Source organism: Podarcis bocagei, assembly GCF_964188305.1.
Source record: "Podarcis bocagei genome assembly, chromosome: 1".
Classification (NCBI taxonomy): Eukaryota; Metazoa; Chordata; class Lepidosauria; order Squamata; family Lacertidae; genus Podarcis; species Podarcis bocagei.
In genome coordinates this window covers 111,767,741-111,788,879 of record NC_138125.1, presented here as the reverse complement: position 1 = coordinate 111,788,879, position 21,139 = coordinate 111,767,741, and the positions used below count along the sequence as shown (strand labels likewise).

At 39.8% G+C, this 21,139-nt stretch overlaps 1 long non-coding RNA gene across 6 annotated transcripts in view; it reads right to left on the bottom strand.

Moving 5' to 3' along the window:
* Window positions 1-13,047, bottom strand: part of LOC308581871 — a 429,226-nt gene extending 416,179 nt beyond the window's left edge. For 5 of the 6 annotated variants that reach the window (XR_014005338.1, XR_014005339.1, XR_014005340.1 and 2 more), the window contains exons 1-2: window positions 12,338-13,047; window positions 10,964-11,045 (exon numbers count right to left, since the gene is read on the bottom strand). This is a non-coding gene — a long non-coding RNA (uncharacterized lncRNA). Of the gene's footprint in view, window positions 1-8,512; window positions 9,768-10,963; window positions 11,046-12,337 lie in introns of those variants that run through there. The other variant, XR_014005343.1, reaches the window with a different exon arrangement.
* Between the last annotated feature and the right edge of the window lie 8,092 nt (window positions 13,048-21,139).

The following is a 21,139-nucleotide window of genomic DNA, read 5'->3' as shown; positions in this document are numbered from 1 at the left end:
ATGAGAACAGAAATCGTGCAGCGGCAGCATGGCAGCAGCAGCAGGAGGCCCCATTAGCTAAAGTGGTGCTTCATGTTAAGAACAGTTTCAGGTTAAGAACGGACCTCCAGAATGAATTAAGTACTTAACCTGAGGTACCACTGTATTGTAAACTACATTGTAAGTATGCCCTAATAAACACACTGGTACCATTTATTTACCAAAATGTAGGTCACAATCCTTATATATGCAAAGGAGGAGGGGTCCTTAGGTTCAGCAGAACCCTGTTTCTCCTCTTTCCCATCTTCTAACCATCTCCCAGTGCTTGTGAAGGTTATGTAACTTAACTGGTTGGGTGGGAAGGCAGTTTGGGAAGCACACAGAGACCCCCTTTCCCCCAGTCTGGTGTACTGCATTTTCATGACTTGCATTAGGGGGAGAGGATAAATAATAAAGTTTTTAGTTAATGGAATAACCAGCCATTCCCCTCATCTCCCCCAACTCTTTATCCCCAAAACAGAAATATAAATATTTAACAGAATAGCAACATAAATTAATTGGCTGTTCACAGTACATTTGTGCCAAGCATTCCTCTATGTAGTTACTACACTGAAATATCCTGTCTGATCTCTTAAGACTTAATGAAGGACTCACTGTAACTTTTTCCCTTACTGAAATAATAATGGTTCTCATTAAGGGTTTTTTTTAATTAAAAAAATAATCTTGAAATCACCATTATTTCCAAGAACAATTCAAACAGGTGTTTAAAGCTGGAACCTTAAATTTATAGGTTTTGGAATGAAACACTAATATACAGCAAAAGCTATAAAGTTTTAGTGAATGTATGGAAATTATACAAGACTTGCTCTTACCCTCAAGCCCTCTCCCCGTCAACTTAAGATTTACACAAGGCAATTCTTCATTTTTGATAAACTTCTGAAGGCTCCCGCAGTAGCTGCTTAAGGTTCATTAAAATGTAATTAATTAATGATTTGCTGCTGAATAGCTGCTGACTGCGGTTTTCTTTTCACTTGTCTGACAGCATGAGTCACAGTTGCCCTGCCAACATGAAAACTATTTGCAGACTATAGCACCTATCATTGAGGGAGTCTAACCCCTCCCCCAATCTGCAGACATTTCCATAGGAAAAAATATTGGATCTGTCTATGACAAGAAATACCTGCTGTGTACTGTTGGAGGGGTATCTTTTTATTTCAGGGATACAGGGCAGAAACACCAATAACCTGACCTTAACTTGCTATTCAAGGGGTAGTGAATCTCATTTTTTTACAATCCCAATAGAAATAGGATAAGCTAGGGACCGGATCCTTTAACAAAAAAAATTCCCTTGTTAAAGCCTGTTCTTTTCTGTTTGGGAAGCTCAGCGTTGCTTGCTTTTTAAATTATTGGGCAGAAGTTCGACACCAGAAGCTGCCTCACACTAGAATTCCTAGGGACCATAATCTCTGCAGTCTGCCAGTTAATGCTTTCGGAATTCACATAAACTGCAGAAAGTAAGATGGTTTTGTGTATATTGTGCAAGCAGGAGCAGCTTTTTGTAATGTATGAAATTAGCTGCTCAGAAATACTGCATACAAATATTTACAAGGAAAGGAGGCAGGGTTTAACTGTTTCCTGATGTGTTTTTCTGGTTTTGCTTTTCTAAAAAAGCTTTTCTGAAACTGCAGTAGAGAAGGTAATGTATAGTATAGCAAAGAGGGAAAAAGCCTCCACCAGCCCACATTCTGCCATTAACTATTTTGGAGAGTCTTGTTTGCTTGCTAAGAATCTGGAGTCTGGCTTGCATTGTATAATGAATGAAGCTACTATTGCATTTCTTGTGCAGTTAATCATCAGAAGCACAAACATAAGCCAAATAGTTCCCTTCTCGCTAGCATAAAAGATCCTTTTCTGTCAGTGTGTAGAAGATAAAGCAGGAACCAAAAATCAATCAATCAATCCAGGACTGTGGAACATTTCCTAATTTACTGTGGGAAAACTTAGCCATTTAAGGACATCTGCCATTCAGATTTGATAGTGTGATGTGTATTTTTACCATCTTAGGGTGAGTGCATTTTGTACCATGACTCACATAGTTGAGTATTTCTTCACACATCCCAAAATTCAAATTCAGCTTACAAACCAAGCCCCAATTACAAACACAGGATATTTTCAAAATGGGGCAAAATTATATCATTCATGGTAAATATTTGGAAACAGTACATTTAACTGTTCTGTTGCATAGCTGATTAACATGAAGCAGAAATGGCCAATGCCAAGTTTACAGTTTAAATCAAATCCATGTCAATTGTGGGATTTCTAGAGGTATGTTCACATGACAGCTTTCTTTTTCTTTTTTCTTTTTGGAGAGGTTTCACATTATTCTGGTGTCCATGTGGTGCCATTTGAAGCTATCCATACTGTGCTATATGACTCTTAAGTAAAAAATATGGCAATAGTCATAGCCATCCCAAGGCATTTTGGTGGCTGAGACAGAAGACCCTAAATGACAACCTACCTACAGTAGATAAATAGTTGACAATCTGACAATTAATGACTCTCAAAACCTGCCCCCAACATCACTTCACTTAGCCTAATAGGAGGACTAATATGAAAAAGTGCTAATATCATACTCCAGAGGTCTGCATCAGTTCTGTAGGCAATGCTGCCTTCTATCACACCTGTTTCACAAAACGTCAGGTATTGTAATCCTGGATCCAAGTTCATGGCTTTTGAAATAATCAGTCCCATCAGTACAAGAAGTTCTGCTTATGCAAAAAGACCCCCCCCCTTCTCCCTCACAATGGGGGGACCCCTAGAACAGATATAAGGGGCACACAGAGGAGGGAGAAGGTGATAATGTTCTGTTGCTCACAGAGAAATCTTTGCTGACAAAACTTTTCCCCAGCCCTGAAGATATATCCACGATGAACCTGGGAGCTTCTGCATGCAAACCAATTGCTCTGCCATTGAGTCCTTCCCTTATTGCAAATGAATACAACAGACACCTCATATTCGGTATGTGGCAAGGGCCTGAATCAATGGGTTTCCCCAAAGAGGAACAATGCCTAAGCATAAGATTATGTCCCAGTTCCAAAGACATCACTGGTCCTATTGTCCTATTTAGCTTTCCTCAACAGCAATTCTACTCTAAATAGAGTGCTGGAGAAGTGGGAATATTGTTTTTATCTTCATTGCTACATTTGCCACTCTAGTAGAAGTAAGTCTATATTCCATCACTTCCTAAATACAGGAGGTTATGTGTGTATAATGCTAACTAATGTGTGCATGAGTGAGTACTTAGGTGTTTGGCCATGTGATGTGGTACACTGGTTAATTTTAAAACAACAGCTTGGCCTACCTCTCAAGCCATACTCCAGGTTTTAGGGGTTCAGGCAGCTTGCCTCCACCTATGGCAGTACTGAGCTCCTGTGCTATGCACCATTATCTGTTGGTGCCACCATGTTTATTACACTAGCCTCCAACGGATGTGTGTATGTTGGAGGCTGTCATAATTAGTATGGTGGTGCCTGCAAGGTAACGGATACTATGTGCACCTGGCCACCACCATCCCCAACTGCCCACAACTGCCACCTAGCTGAACCACATTAGCTGCATTGGTGGCTACAAACTGGTGGTTATGGGCCCTACTGGGGGCTTTGAAAGCATTTGCCCATGTATGCTGTCTGCTGGCCTGCCACCATGAATCACAACATTCTATATGTATCCTAAATGAGGTGTGTGAAATTAATGAGAATTTTTTCACTTAGATATTTAGATGAGCCAGAAGAATGAGACCCAAGAAGATCTGAGGTAAATGCCAGCCTCTATAACTAACTTAATATTTGTCCTTATAAAAGCCATTCACCTTGAGGGGCAGGTGAAGGATGGGGATTTTCCATTATAAACCTGGGATGACAGTAGTGGTTAACCACAAAGACAGTTGTTTAGTGACCAATTGTACATGACTTATCTATCGCCAAGCTTTACATCATAGCAGTCTTTGTTTTTCCACATCACAGATATTACTGTAATAGATATTGTGGTTTTACTACCAATGTTTATATATAGCCTTCAGTTAACTAATATATTTATATTTTTTTAAAAAGAGCCCATCCATCGTAATGTGATCATGGGGGGAATTTGAATGGAACTACTTAAGTAGTAATGGAACCATACGTTTGTTCACAATTTAGGAAATGGTTGGTTGGCAACCATCCGTCTCAGTAGACAATGAAGGAATGTGCTTTTGGGGGTGAAACCAAACTGTTGCAAGGTTATGGCTGAAATAGAACTAAATGTCAATCACAATAGTGTGTATGCTGACCCTATAAAGTTTATACTGTTCTGGGCAAATATTCCTCAATAATTTCTAGATGATTTTCAATTCTATTTATGTGAAATGGAAGAACTATTTATCAAGATATTTACCATACAATAATGGTAAAATCGGAGAAGACTCTCTTTGAGCTAAACGTAAACACAAATTTCAACTTTGTTTGCATCTGTTAATTTAGAAGGCTTGCACGGGGGGTGGGGATGGTAACATAATTTAGCAAATAAATCAGATAACCTTTCTGACACAAATAGGGATCCACCAAGTGTGAGGAGAAGCAACTGTCACAGCAGACATATACTGTCTCATATACTGAAGCATAGTTAGATCAGGGTAGACCGAATGGTGCAATGAAAGTTAACATCTGCTTTCAATGAACACACAAGTTTATTTCTGCTATCTTCAACTGATCTTTCCCTCCATTCTTATAGAGCAAGCTATGTAAGTTTTCTTAGGACACCCAATCAATGTTAACTTTTACACTTAAAATAATAAATTCATTTGCATTTTCCATAAATAAGTACTCAATGAGATTACAATGGATGAGAATATAAAAGGGGAATGAAAGCCCAACAACACAGAAGCTCTAATTATTTTATCATTAGATACCAATATTGCACCCCAAATATTTTAACTCTCAGCTTCTGAATGTGCCAGGCCAAATTGCTTATATACAGTCTAAGAAGTGGTGTCAGCACAGTGACAAAAATCCAGGCTGAAGTTGTCTGGGAAATCTCATGTCCTTGGCCTTGCCTCACCAAATAGATGAAAAATTATAGGATGAACTTGACTGCCTTAGAACTTACTACCCTTCCAGCCTCAGTAGGACAGCAATTCACAGGAGGCAATTTCACAGGGATTTATTTAGGAGATTTAGTCAGCAGTGAAACTGCCTCTCTCTTCCCCCCACCCAAACCAATGCCTCTTCTTTGTAATGCATTGTTATGCTCACTGCTACAAAGGATGTAATACAATGCTCTAGGTACATGCAATGGTAAATTATCGGGAGGGGAGAGACAAAGTATCAGAGAGGGCAAACTATTGAAAACAGGAGGGACATGATGTCCAACTTAGAGTTAATTCATATATTATATAAAAAGTGGATGAAGAGAAGTTCAACTTGCACATCCTTCTCTGTGAATTTCTACGGTAAAGTGAGAGCTCATAAATTTCATTGTGAGTTCAAACTTGCAAGATAATTTTCTACGGTCCAGTGTAAGCTGAATAAGAAGCATGAGTGAATGAGAAGGAATGAGTGTATGCAAATATACACTCTGAAGGCAGCCCTGTTTAGGGAAGCTTTTAATGTTTAATAGGTTATTGTATTTTGGTGTTCTGTTGGAAGCCACCCAGATGGCTGGGGAAACCCAGCCAGATGGGCGGGGTATAAATAAACAAAATAAGAAGAAGAAGAAGAAGAAGAAGAAGAAGAAGAAGAAGAAGAAGAAGAAGAAGAAGAAGAAGAAGAATGTGCTGCACCTGCCACTGAATATGGATGGAGTCCAATGCAACTTTTCTGATGGCTTGTTTCCCGGTGGACACCTCTTTTAATGTAAGGGGAGCCATTTTGGCCAATTCCTTCTTTGCGCTGCAGCCCCTTGCACTACCAAAAAATATTTCAGAAAAGTGAGGAGGGGGATAACAGTGGGGAAGCAATGCAGGGCAAACTGGAGGAAATTACCTCCCCTTCTCTTATATTAGCAGTGGAGTTTGCTGGAACAAAAGCTGTTCCACCTAAAAGTGCTGGAAAACAAGTCACAGGAAAAAAGATAAACGTGCTCAGGAAGCAGCATAGGACAATGAATAATCCCTGAAATTAACTCTGATTGAAATCCCATCTGACACATATTGGAGGAGCTCTACCATCTCTCAGCATCAGTTCCAATACATTGTACAATGACAGGCAATGAGAAGTTGTAAATTATGTTGTATTTTAAAAGCTATTAAATAATAACTTATTATTTAGAAAGCTCAACTGCCATGGTGCAGGTGCACAGTTGGCACCAAAGTTGGGCAAGTGCCAGGTGACCAAGCATTTTTCCCCTGGGGTTTCCATGCTGACACACACAAACCAGAAGAATACCCAGTCCACCCTTACCACTGCCATTTCAATACTTCCAGAGAGGTGGGATTAAAGAGGTGATTTAAACTTCATGCTGCACGGTTCGGAACAGTCATGACTCTTTTCTGGAAGGTGGGCATTTCAGGTCTCTTACCTAAAGAACCACATAAACTTGCAAACGATACACCTAGAGGTTAAATGGAGGGCAGAGTTGGAGCCTAAATGCAATGTGCATATGTATAAGGTCCAGAAGGCCCAGGTGGTAAGAGGTAACTCCAAGGATAGGGACTGATAACGGAATGGGGGGGGGTGAGATGCAAGGCTTTGCCTAAGAGCCAATGTGACATAATGGCAACTATTTTGTGGTTGAATGTGACAAAACGTAGGTTTGAAAATGTGCTCATGCGTTACTGGGTGGCCTTGAACAAGTCAGTAGTTCTCAGTCTAACAGCTAGTTTATCTATCAGGGATGTTACAAGGATAAAATGAGATAAACTACATGGAGATTAAATTTAAAGCATGTGCAAGGCTGGATTAAGGTTGTTGGGGGCCCTGTTGGAGTTCCCAAAATAGGTCCCTCAAAAGGAATGAATGAAACAAGGTATTTTTTTAAAAAAGAAAGTCTTGTGGTATTTTAACAACTAACAGATTTATTTGGCATATGCTTTTCTGGATTCTGACCCTGGGGAGTTTCTCAACTCTCAGCAAAACACAAACAGAAAACCCCATCTTGACAAGCTTGATAAACAAAAAGAAAATACTGTGAGCATGTCCAGTTTCACATTTTAAACTCATTTAATTCATCATTGTTTTTGCTCATTTCTTTACAGCCTACCTCATATGACTGTTGTGACAATATAGAAGAAGTATAGAATGGCTGCAAAAGGGGATTTAGTGCTTGTATCACAGACATTACAGTTTTCCTCACACTTTCAATTTTATTTAATAAAATTTGTATACTGCTTAATTGTAAATAAAACTTTTAAGTCATTTTCCTTCCTAAGTTTCTTTCCAGGAGGGCTAGATCTTTTTTAAAAAAAAGTCTGAGCCCCTTTGCAGGCATGGGCCCTGGTGCAATTGCTCCAACTGCACATTATAACCTGGCTGTGTATGTACTAAGTGAGGCTGACTGGACACATGGAAAATGGTGTTTGTAAGCAGCTTCTTTTATCTCCTGTTAGAAATACATTTAAATATCATATGTGGAAGGAGGAGAGCTCCACCCACTTTGATGGTTAACAGGTTTTAGAATTTTTTGTGTGTGATTCCGCCCCGGTCCCAGTAAGCTGATGGATAGTGCATTTTAGCAAATAAAGAGATTGCTGCTGTGCTGCATTAGTGGCATCATATGTATACTAACAACCTGACACATTCCAGTATTAGAAGCTGTACTTGAAGATACAACAGCCAAAGACAGCACATAATTGTTTGTAATTTAGCACAAGTGATGCCTCTCTAATCAAATTCTCTTGTTGATATACTTCCGGGGTCTAGGCTTCCAGAAACAAAAGCATGGCTTTCATTTTTGGTTAACTTTTCCAGATTTGGTAAGTTGTGAAAAATATAATATGGTAAAAATGGTACCTTGGGGAACACTTTTTCAGTCTATTTAATTAAATGTAATGATAATCTGTGCAACATCTGATCAAATTTTTCATTAGATCTCATTTTTAATTTTTCACTAGCTTCATAATAAAGCATAATGATAAACCAAACCAATCATGAGCCTGCTTATAGATTTTCTGCTTTGTAATGTTCTGTACCATAAAATCCCCCGCCTTCCCCCATGAAACACCAAGTAGCAAATTGCAGTATTATAGCCTTCCCTTAGTGACTGAAACATCCATTTCTGTGTGGCATCAGACTAATAGATATATTTCCGTAGGTAAATGGAAAGAATTTCTCACTGTAATCTTATTTGAATTTCATTTCATTTGATTAAAGTAGGGAGGAGGGAGGGGAAAATTAAACAAAAGAATTCAAAATGAAATTGAAGAGATGTGTTGCTGGAACGAAAGTGAAGACAGTACCTGACATGATTTTCCTGAGCATAATGCTGCCAGACCTAATAGGGCAAGCTGTGGTATGAATGGATGATATCTTAGGTTTTTGTAATGCTAAAGGACTTATCAAGGTTTTTTTTTTTTTTAAAGCAGATAAGGGAATCTAAAGTTATGTCAAACAAATTACATTTTAGTTATTAGCGGCTAGTTTGTAAATATCAAAGACCCACTTATTATAGTGCTTGGAGCTGCATTTGCATGCTGATGAAATGCGAGTGGATGGCTGTGAACTGTAGGGTTATCTCTAGTGGAGCAGTGGGGAGCTCCAGAATCAGACAGTTGAGCATCTGACCGACTCAAGAGTCCAAGCTGCAGACCTCTTCTATTCACTTTCTTCACAACAATTAAAATATGCAAAGTGATAATTTTCCTTAAGTAGCCTTAAATGTGCGATCTATTTAAATGTGAGGGAAAATTGCCTGAAGCTTCTGGTGTGAGGGACAAAAAAGAATAAATTATGCAAATAGCGGAAAAGGACTCTACCACTTGAACGCCTAATTTTCCTGTAATAAGCATACTGTTTCATTTAATTTTTTGCCTCTTATTAAAAGTGACAGTTCTTTTTGCACTGTCTGATGGTTATATCTGACACAAGCAAGGGGAAATGACTGCTAGACTAAATGCTAAAGCGTTTTGGTAGCTTTTTTAGATGATGGTTACATTCACAAAGTAATTATGCACTGAAGAGTCGAGAAATAAGGTTTAATTACACAGTAATCGCTTCTGATGGACACGGCAGAAGTGTGAACACCGCCAGACTGCAATCCATCAATGACAAACCCCTGGCCACTTTTAATTCCTCCTCATTTGCATCATAACCTCCGCACCAAGTTGCACAAATGCTGTTAAATGTTAATAGGAGCTGTCTCTCCACTCAAAATGAATGCTTAAGCTGTTTCATTTTTTTCCCTCCTCCACCTCAGACCTTCAAAACCAGCTCCTCTCTGAGAGCAGGCATTAAGCACAGAGCATGGTGCATGGTCACTGTTGTGCTAATTGGGAGCAACACTTAAAGTTTTATCTCTCAAGCGCTAATAATGCACACTGCTGACAAACCAGTGAATAAGTAATGGACTGGGGGTGTGGGGGGTGAAGAGAGAAGGCAAACGGCATGCCTGGAATGAAAAATGCAGTTGGGACTGTTGTTCAGTGACTAGCTATTTGATTAGGCCCTGTAGTCGTATTTAATCCAGATCCTTGGGGAACACAGACAAAATTACATCTTCATCTCATCAAACATTCAGCCATATTTAAGCATTCAGCTGATCATGCTTTTATTGTTTCTCTTGCAGCTACAGAGAGACAATGATGTGCTGAACTCTTCATTCTGTAACACAGAAAGACTGAGCTTAAACTAGGTTCTTTTATTGGGGAGAAGGGCAGAATTAGAGCTATGGTTTAAGCCCATTAAGTATGGAGAAGGGGTACCCCCTTGTTTACCAATTTATTTATAATCTCCTCTTTCTTTTCCCCCTTCATCATCCATGTTTGGACCAACTTACATCCTGAGACCGTTCCACATCATTAATTTTCAAATTATTCTTTTTCTACTAAGCAGTAGGCATCGTTTTGTCCTGATAAGAGGAAGATTCCTCTGCTGCGTACCCGCCAGCAAGTTCCACTGACTGTTCCATGGAACAGGAAAGGTAATTTGTAAGCAGCCAGCTAAGTTTAACAGTAGAGTCCTAAGTGACAAAAAGCGTCTTTTTTTCCTCCATGAAGATTGAGAATTAACAACACCTTTCAGTGCATAATAGTTAAGCCTTTATCACTTCAGGAGCTGCTGATAAGGTTAAGAACACTAGACAAACTGCTCATTAGTGGGAAGGCTTGCCTTTTATATTAAAGACTGCTGGGTACTGAAGTTCCTCTAGTGAGCAATACATCCCTGGCATTTGAAAAGAACGAGCTAATCACAGCACATAAATGAATATGAGAAAACATGGCATAGTCTAGCGATATTAGGTTGGTTTTCCTATACATTTTATATGTGTGCAAAAATCAGGCTCAGCAATGCAATGCAATTGCAAGCTCCCATTGATGCTGGCAACTTAGGTTTCTTGGATTTGCCAGCATCTTCCATCAAGATAACTTCCTTATATGAACTGCTATTCCTCTGGCTGTTCAGCACACATCTAAAAACACAAGCTGCACTCCCCAACTCATTTAGCTCATGATACGACCATGACAAGCAATGCAGACCATTGCAAATTTGTTCAACAGTGGTTACCAAAGCAAGAACAACCAAAATAGAAGTGATCAATGAATTTGTGGTTTGCAAACAATTCAAATGGCAATTAAACAATAAAATAATTGGCTCCATGCTGTCCTTCAATACTATCCCCAAATTTACTGCCTGAGATATGTTGCTTCATCCCACCCAAGGATTAGGGCTGATTCTGTACCAAAACTTAAGTTTAATTTCAGCCCTTGGAAGGGCCCAGTAAAGGGCTTTCTCTGTTGCAGCCCCCATCATTAGCACACCAAGCAGCTGGGGTGAATTAAAGTGGAACAATCACTTACAGTTTCTGGAGTTCAAAGGCTTTATTCATGCAAGAACTATTTGCAGGATGAGTGGAGATGAAAGAAACAGATGACATCTAGTCTGGGGAAAAGAAAAAAAATGGCTTCGTTTTTGGCATGAAGTTAACTCAGAGAGCTAAAAAAGGTGCTGGCTCGATTGCTACACAGTGCCCTCTTGTAGTTTAAAGCAACACATTCATTCACTACAAACTCAAGAGAAGGAAATTTGTTTTTCTCCAACAGCACCTAAATTGTGGGACTCCATCCCCACAGAGGTGTGTCTGGCACCTTCGCTGTATAGCTTTCAGTGCGTGCTGAAGACACAAGCCTTTTTTTAAAGGGTGCCCCTGTTCTTCTAACTGGTACTTTGCTAACCAAGGAAACCCCCTACTGAATAAAGTGTTCACTGACTCCCACCGCTGAGGTTCCTTAAAGCACATAAACATAAAGAGATAAAGGAGTTGCAAAATACGCATGCTCAGAAGTAGTTTGAAGGACTGTAGTTCAGTGGTAAGGCCTCTCTGCCTTGCATGCAGAAGGTCTCAGGTCCAATCCCTAGTGCCAGTCAGGCCAGACAATTCTGAGCTATGGTATGACTCAGGATCAGGCAGCTTTTGCTACATAACCCAAAAGCGTGGTTGCAGCCAGTAATAATAATGATTATTATTATTATTCAATAGTCAAAAAAAAAAAAAGAGAACATTGGGGCAAGTGACAGAAAAACAATAGCAACCCACTATCATTAGCTCTTAAGTATCTTCCTTTTTCCTATTATTATTATTATTCAATATTCAGAAGAAAAAGAGAACACTGGGGACAGGAAAACAATAGCAACCCACTATCATTATTTCTTAAGTATCTTCCTATTTCTCTCACTCCCTCCAAGATATTTTCTAGCTATGAAATCCTTCCAACACCTTCGCTAGCTAGGCCCAGCAATGGCCATATATATATATATATATATATATATTTGCTTTCGTAGATTTTCACGGGTACAGGAATGCAGGTTTTGGTGTCTTCGGGTGTCTTCCCGTGTAAGAGTTATATAATATATAATATATATATTATATATATATAATATATATATTATTATGACAAAGTAATAAGAATAAATAAATAAGAATAAAAATTAAAATAAGAATAAAAATATTCTTCACACATTTTTATCCTTCTTATTCTTATTTTTATTCTTAGCAATGGCCTCTTCACTGCTATCCACTATTGAGTTTACCTCAGGATTTGTGAATGCTATGCAACACTAACTTAAGTGTTAAGTTGCAGGATTTTATTTTTACTCTTTTAATGAGTGGTCCTTTTGTATTGAACCCTACTGAAATCTTGTACATACGCCAATAAAGCTTTGAGAATACGAACCTGGGAATTTACCTCAGGAGGTTTGCTGGTTCTTCAAAATGGAGGCCTTTCTGCCTGTTCCCTCAGGGATTAGCATACGTTCTCTGCTCCCCTTACTGAGGCATACCTCCCCCCACCCCAGATTCAGCCTCATAAACGCTTTTAAATAAATGAAATGAAAGAAAACCAAATGAAACAAATGCAGCTGCTTGTTCCCCTCATAAGTTTCCTTTCTTCTGCCTGGAACAACGAAGCCTCGGGAGTCTGGTTAGGGCCGGCTCGGTTGCTAATTTACGGGCCGGATCCTTTCCACCCCCTGTCACGTTACAGGTATTTTGACTTTGGGCCATTCCAGGTGTGTTTCCAACGTGGCCCAAACAGTGGAAGCAGCAACCACAGGCATGTCCTCTCGGCTCACTTCCTCGTGCCGAACCGCGAGGCAGCAAAGTTGTGAGGCCAGCTGCCATTTCTCACAGACATACCCCGAATTGGCTCCAGCTGCTTTTGATCTGACTGCAGTTTCATTTTTGTCAGCCATGCCAACCTTACGGGCAGGGCAGGGCGGGCGCCTTCTGTGAGGTCTGGGGTTTGCAGAAGGAGGACTCTGGCTCCCTAATTCCCAGTCAGGTGTTCTCTTCACACAACTAAGCGTCAAGTGGAAGGGAGAGCAAGGCCCCGCCTTCTGCCACTCATGCAATGCAGGGGAGGAATCCGTAGCAGGAGCCTGTTCAATACACACCTTGAATACACACCTCCCCTTGAAACCTGTGCATGCAGACATGGCCCCATGTGGGGAGGGGGCCAAGGCTGTAATTGTGGAGCTAGAAGCTGTGACCCCACCATCCCCTCTCATGTGAGAGCTATAAATAAGTCAAAAATGTGTGTGTGTGTGTGTGTGTGTGTGTGAGAGAGAGAGAGAGAGAGAGAGAGAGAGAGAGAAGAAAAGAAAAGAAAAGAAAAGAAAAGAAAAGAAAAGAAAAGAAAAGAAAAGGGGGAGAGAGGGAGGGAGGAGAAGAGGAGAAAGAGAGAAGAAAGAAAGAAGGAGAGAGAGAGAGAGAGAGAGAGAGAGAGAGAGAGAGAGAAGAAAAAAAAGAGAGGCATTTCCAAAGCAGCTAACTTCCTAACAAGAGAGAACTGCTGTACAGTAAAATTGCCACTTTTTATTTTCAAAACTCCTTGCACCCCAGGCAGACTGGAATAATGATGTTGTTGTTGTTGCTGCTGCTGCTGCTGTTTGCAACACTTAAAAAAGAAAGAAAAAGTACTGGCAATATACCATCGATATTTTTCCCCACAGCATGCCCAAAGTATTCTGTCTACCCACCCACCCCTCCGCCTCTCCACATCATTGTGGAAATGCCAAACGTCTTGCCTGGATATGGGTTTCATAGAGACAAGTACAAGTAAACTGAACTGGTTAGCAGTTGACAAGTACAGAGGAAGCTTCTGGCAAGATGATCACATTACAACAAGTGTGCAGTTTTATAAAACAAAGATATTGAGTGAGGTGGAGGTGTTTAGATTCACAGCAAGGTTCAAAGGCCGCTCATCTATATATTCAAGATTAAGGCATAGCACCCCGCCCCTCCCCCCCCAAAAGTGCCAGTGTTTTTAAGCGTGTTTGTTACGTTTGCTTTTTATATCCATACTAACGAATGCAAGGTCACCCACATGGTACAATCACAATCCCTTTTTTGCTACGCTCTCTGAATGGCGTTCCTGTGTTTTAGTGAGCAGTCAAACCAGTGCAGTGAGAAATACTGAAGGTGGGAATTATTGGAGAATCTCCAGTGCTTTCTATAGTCAAACACAGAGCCACGGAAGAACAAAATTTTGCCAAGGCTCCACACAAAAAACACTGAATGTGGAGCTAATGTTGCAAACTGACAGAATTTTTCAAGCTGCTATGTGAAAATAAAATAAAACTTGTTTGACCAGTGACCTTTCAATACTATGTTTGCCAAAATATGATCCTGACAAATTGACATATATTCCCAATTTTGTCAAAAACAATTTTTGGAGGCTATATCTCTCTCACACAAAGAATCATTAAAAATGTATGTTTCCTCTCCATCTGGTGTACTCAACTGGGGTGTTGTCAATGGGATCAAATCGTAATCTAGACTGGTTGTGTATAAACAGTTGTCAATATTTCTGTTTCAAAAACTCTTCATTACACGAGTGTTTAGTTGCAGATACTGCAGGAGTTTTTATGAAGGGCAACCGAGAGTTGAAACAGTTCTTACAAAATAGTGGCAGGCAGTCATAAAAAAGGCAGTTCACAATGCAATCCCAATTCCTAAGAGCCATTGCTCCCTGTTTAGTAGGTGATAGACTATGAGAACCTGCAGTGTGACATGGATCTTTGTGGGCAGAACCAGATATCAACAGTGTGTGTCTAAAGCATTTAACAAAATACTGTATGTTGTTTCATGTGTTGAAGCAAAAGATTTCCCTAAAACGTAGCTAGGATGAGGGACCTCCCATTAGGCAGAGTGAGGTAATCGCCTCAGGTGGCAAGTGCTAGGGAGCAGCAATGGCACATGCACACACATACATTCATTTTGAGCACCCAAGACATTCACATCTGCTAAATATCAGTGTTGTGTGTCTTGCAGGCCTGTCAAGTACCCTCTGAACTAGCCTGCTGCCCTCAGGTATGCTAGAGGTCACTGTTTTATTGCTAATACTGAGGTGAGTTTCACCTGCCAGTCCAGTCAACTTCATAGAAGGGGACTCCAACTTACCCTTTGCCACAAGCAGCAAAATATATTGGGCTTTCTTCTTCCCATTTTATCATGACAGCAACCCTGTGAAGTAGGTTAGGCTGAGAGACAGTGACTGGCCCAAGTGCACTTCATGGCCAAGTGAGGATTTGAACCTTGATCCTAGGTCCAACATTCTAACAACCACTCTGGATCTCATTAACTTATAGTATGCAATCCCTGTGTTCATAGAATTGTTGCCCAACAGTCCTGAAAAATCATGTGCTCCCATGTCTTCTCCCAAACAAACCATATAAAATTAACTCCTTTTGTATGATAAGATTCCACCAGTACCTTTTAGAAAATGTCCAAGGACATAATAACACAATGGTCTGGTTTGCATATCATGGTTAGCCGAACTATGGCATATTGGGGACCACGCAAATGTGCAGGCTCCCAAAGAGGAGTCAACAGCCACTTTCTTCCCACTGCACCACACTGAGCTTAGCCAAGGTTTGAAGTAGGCTGGATCTAGATACATTCAAAAAGCGTTTCAGGAAAACATGTTCAAAAAGGGAAAAAATCACCTTGGCAAAAGACAGGACTGCACAGCGCCATCTGGTGTCACAGTGTTATAATGCATATAAAGCGCTTTTTCTTTACAAATGTAGCAGAGTCCTAAGTGTGTTAAGTGCTATTTTTGACAGACAGTTCTTGATATATTGCCACGCTGATATTCTTCTTAAACAGCTTCCGGCACTTGCCATAAGCTATAGAAATCTGTCTACACCTCTATTATCCTACACCTCTATTAGCTACAGTGCTGAAAATGACAAAGCATAGGATTCCCACCTTTTCCTGGCCTGCTCCTATGCAGAAGAACATAAGAAGAGGCTGGTGGCTCAGTCCAAGGATCCATCTAGTCCAGCATTCTGTTCTTAGGGTGGCCAACCAGATGCCTGTGGGAAGACAAGAAACTGGACATAAAGCACAACCAGTGGCGTAGCGTGGGGGGTGCAGGGGGGGCCGGCCGCACCGGGCGCAACATCTGGGGGTTAGGGTTAGGGGGCGCAAATCCACGGGTTAGGGGCGCAAATCCACGGGTTAGGGGGCGCAAATTACTTGCCTTGCCCCGGGTGCTGAGAACCCACGCTACGCCACTGAGCACAACAACACGCTAACACTCTTGAACTCCAGCAACTGTTTTTGTTTTTTTCATTTTATCTCCATGCTGGGAGACGTTTCCACTGATAAATTTCTGCATGCCATATTGCCACAACAGCAGGAAGAAGAAGAAGAAGAAGGTGGCAACCATAGACAAAAAAGCAAAGAAAAGAAAACGCCCACTTGCAATTCTAGTTGTAAAATTTGTGGGCTTTTGTTAAATTATCTGTTGATGTTTTGCTACAGTTTTTGGATACATTTTATTGATGCATTGCAAGTCTCTGCTTTACAAGTCAATTTAGTGAATAAATATGAAATAGAATAAAATGCTTTTTATTCCTCCTCCCCCCCTCCAATACGGTTATAATTATGTAGGAATTAAGCCAGTAAAAATGTAGATTGAACCTTGGCTTAATTGGTTTATGTTTAAAGATTCTTTGATCAGCGATAACAGAAATATATATTAACATGTTGCATTTTAAAGTGATGCTGCCTTTCATTAATCAAGTGTCTGTATGGTTGATTAATTTGAACAAGGTTTAAATTGCTATGAAAATTTATCATTCATAGCCATGATCTCCATTTACATATATGTTAATTATGGTAAATGTAATCTTTTTCTGAATCCTCTGGGCTGAATACTAAAAAGACATCGTGATCACAGGAAGGGACTACTTTTCGATTACAAAGTAAAATTTTGCTACCATTCAGTAAAGTCTGTTTCTCTTGTCAGAGATGGACTGGCACACAAAAACATTTCATGCTGAAGGCAAATTCAAATTTCAAGTGATATTTGAAGTCAATATCTATAGTATTCCTGAGTTTCAAAATAAAAACTCCTAACCTCTGACTGCTAAAGATGACCTGATGAAATTATATATATATATTTTCTTTCCAACACTGAGCTCCTTTCGCCCACCCCCCTTCATTTTAGCGGCTTAATTAGTAAACACATGATGTTTTCTCTGTCTGTTTCTCTCTTTTAAGAAGACAGAAGTTAGCAAATCTGAAAACGTCTGTAATACAATTAAAATTAATTACATTGCAGGAGATAGACACCCCTGAGGTTTATAGCCTCTTAAGCTGTATTAGAAAAAACATATCTCTGAGCAATGAAGATACAATAGCAATGAAGAGACAATATTGGATGTATTGCTGTGGTTAAATGCAAATAAATATATTTCACTCTGCTCATTTAAAACCCCTTTAGAGACCATTAAAATGTATTTGTTGGCTGCAAAAGATGAGTAAAATGTAGGAAACTGTCCTGTCAAAGAATTTTAACAAAGCTTAAAGACAGAATGTATTTGCTGGAAAGGCTTTGCCATCTATAACACAGAAAGAAGAGAGAAGGAAATCAGGACTTCAGGCCTATGGAATTCAACTTGAATAAAATAATGGAAGAAGCAGGTAAGCTCCGCCCCACATAATCGATCATAAGATACGGTGCAAACACACACCATTTGACTGGCAATGCCCATCAACTTTGGAAGGCAGCCCCCTCAAATATTTTAGGGGAGGTTCCTCTAGAAGTTGGCTCCTATGATACGGCAAATGTCAAGATCAAAGTGTGGAGCCCAAGCTGGAGTCTAGGAAATTTTTCATCTTCATTTATGGAAAAATCAAAATGTTCAATGGATGTGCATAAAAAAAGAGTATGTTTGTGTCCAGATTTTATATGATTTGATTTCAAAATATATGTAGTAATGGAGCTTGAAAATTTAGGTCTTCTAAACTGAAACTCTCCTTGCCCACTCTCCCCTTCCTGCTGCCTGAGATTTTTGGAGGCAGGCTATAATATTTGGGTCATGCTGAAAAGTCCTTGAATAATTCACATGTTCCACAAATAAGGCTTGGCACTGGCAATTTTGTGCTTGAGCCTTGGCTACGTGATCATATATTTCATGGCAAGGCAAGAAGCCAATAAATATTCAGAATTCCAGACCCCCCCCCAAAAAAATGCAGGCATACTTAGTAACTTTATGCAAACTTCTTGGATGCCCAGGTTTAGATTTCCATGAAATATTTGCTCCAAGATTCTATTGCATGGTTCATTTTGGTAAGTGATTTAAGCCACCCAGTCCAAAGTTAAAATGAGGAGCTAAAACCCTCCTTAGTAATTTACCCCACTTTGCAACTACTGTTAGAGTTATTCACCATAATAGTATATTAAGCCTGACTTTTTCTTTGGAAGTAAACAAAACTTTCTTTTCTACATTGGCTTTTGGGGTTTAAGATTAAATGGGCAAATGGAGATAGTTGAATGAGAGAGTTTTGCTGCCCAATATCATTGGGATAGGGTAGGCCATACATATAAGTCAATAGATTACAGGGGTCAGCAAACTTTTCAGCAGGGGGCCGGTCCACTATCTCTCAGACCTTGTGGGGGGCCGGACTATATTTTGGGGTGGGGGGAAATGAATGAATTCCTATGCCCCACAAATAACCCAGAGATGCATTTTAAATAAAAGGACACATTCTACTCAGGCAAAAACACGCTGATTCCTGGACCGTCCGCAGGCCGGATTTAGAAGGCGATTGGGCCGTATCCGGCCCCCGGGCCTTAGTTTGCCTACCCATGGATTAGGTTGCTGCTGCCACTAAACATATTGGGCAGGATTCACCTAATGTGTCAGTGGAAACTCTGGAGAAAGGCTTCTGTTTGCATGATGGGGTTTTCCACCTCTCCTCCCCCTGCATACCCCACACCCTTGAAATTGACTGTGGGGAGGTCAGGAGAACCCCAGAAATGCATACGATGGGAGAGGCAGAGAGATTGTTCCATCTGGCAACCTCATATGCTTGCGCAAATACTACATAACATGATGTTGGATTCCGCCCATTTAATTTTTTGCCAAAATACATACGGCATCAGAATCTCCTCCTCCTATTAAATACATGCAATCTCTTATCCCAACTGACCAGGAATAATAATTGTTCACTAACCATATATGTAATGATGATCTTGTAATGCCTATGCTGGTTACCTCTTTGCTTCTTGGGTCAGTTTAGAAGGTTGACGTTAACTTTTGAAGCCCTAACTTGGCCTACAACCAAGTTCCTTCACGTTCCTTAACTCAAAGACCATCTCCTCCTATATGGGCCCACTCCAGCCTTAAGGCAGGCGTTGATGGAACCACTCTCCATCCAGTCACCATGAAATTGCACTAAGGGTGAGTACAAAAATAGGGCTTTTTTCCAGTGATGGGACCCAAAATGGAATGCTCTTCCCACAGAAGATTTGTTAGGCTTCCTCTCTCCATGCCTTTAGGCAGCGTTTGAAGATTCATTCATTCAGACAGGCTCAAGTTTTTTTAAGATTTGTGCTCTACCGTTTTGTTAAATTGTGCTGCTGAGTTTTAATTTTAGGTTCATCTTTAATACCTTAAACGTTAGTTTTTAACTGTCTGTTAGTGCCTGAGCTCATTGCAGAAAGGCGTGTTATAAATGAAATGAATTTAGCTTGAATGCAGCAAGGCAGGATCCCTCATATCTTTGAAATATACATTGTACAGCAGTTAGTGAGTTTAAATGGATGCTTAATAACTTGCTTTTTTGTACAGTGCCTAGCACAGGAAAGGACAGCTGTGCTGACAAGCATAGACTGGTATTAATGCATATTGGGAGAGTACACAGGAACATAGCACACCTACATCCTGGTTCAATTATTTTATCCCTGTTAAAAATGTATTTGTTCACCCAAGCATTTTCAGAGTTTCAGTGCTGGCCATGCTTATTATTGGTCGCTGAGAAAGTGAGAGGCTGTCTTTCATGTTCTTTTATTATGTTTCTATCACATATTGTATAACATATATTTATTTAAGTAATATAATTTTCTTATGTCCCACTGCTTTCCCAAAGGGAACCCAGGGCTGCAAACAACAGGTGACAAAACAATAAAGAGCATCTCAAAAACAATTCTAATGCACATACAGACTGGAAAAGCTCTTCAAGTCATTATTATCATAATTGATCATCTTATTTTGAATGTGGAACACTTTCTGTAGCCAGGCACGAAGTTTGTCTTTCTGTGCAATTTTCTGGTTATTCTAATCTTATCATGCTTTAATTTTTTTTTTGGGGGGGGGCAATTTCTCCCCTAGCATTTTAGAAATGTATTTAAAAGTCTGTTTCAAGGGACAAGTTATTGGTGTTTGTGGTTATGTCTTCTTCTTCTTCTTCCTCCTCCTCTTCTTCTTCGTCTTCTTAAAAAAAAGGTTCACCACATTTGGATAATTTCTGCTTAAATTGTTAATATTTACATAATGTATTCACTGCAAAAGCAGACTCATTTCTTAGTCACAACTTAATGCAATTAAAATGTCGTTCTAGAAACCTTTGCAAGCATAGCACCTTTCATTACCTGACAAGACTCTTTTCAAAGATACTTATTTTGCAATTTTCTTTCCTACAGTTTTGTAGTTAGTCATTTGGCGCACTTAGACTGAGTGAATATGATGAATTTTTCCACTGTAATCAAAAGGTTACTCATGTGTGTCAAGATGAAGGAAGTATTTACAGGATTGCGGCCATATTTGGAAGCAGCCCAAAATTCATATGTTTCTATTTGTGGACGAGCCTACTTTTTAAAAAGTAAAATAAAATGCATAATGTTTTTACATTGATTTCAGTGGGACTAGGGCATGAGTAAACTTTCAGTGGCTTTTTAAGATGATCTGCTGTTGTAGGGAAATTACAAAAAAATACAAAAGAAATATGAGCAAATGGAAGACAAGCAAAGGTTGAAAAGAGATCTCCACGTTAAGAGTGTTCATGCCAAGATGCAGGCAGTGCTGATTGTATTTTTTGGCTTGATTTTACAGTCTCTAATGTGGACTATCATTTTTGTTAAAAGAAAACCCCAGGACGATTTAAGTCTTTGTATGAAACTATCACCCTTGTGTTTACCTAAGTCATGCCATTTTCTGATTCATTTTTTTCTCCCCTAGTGTAA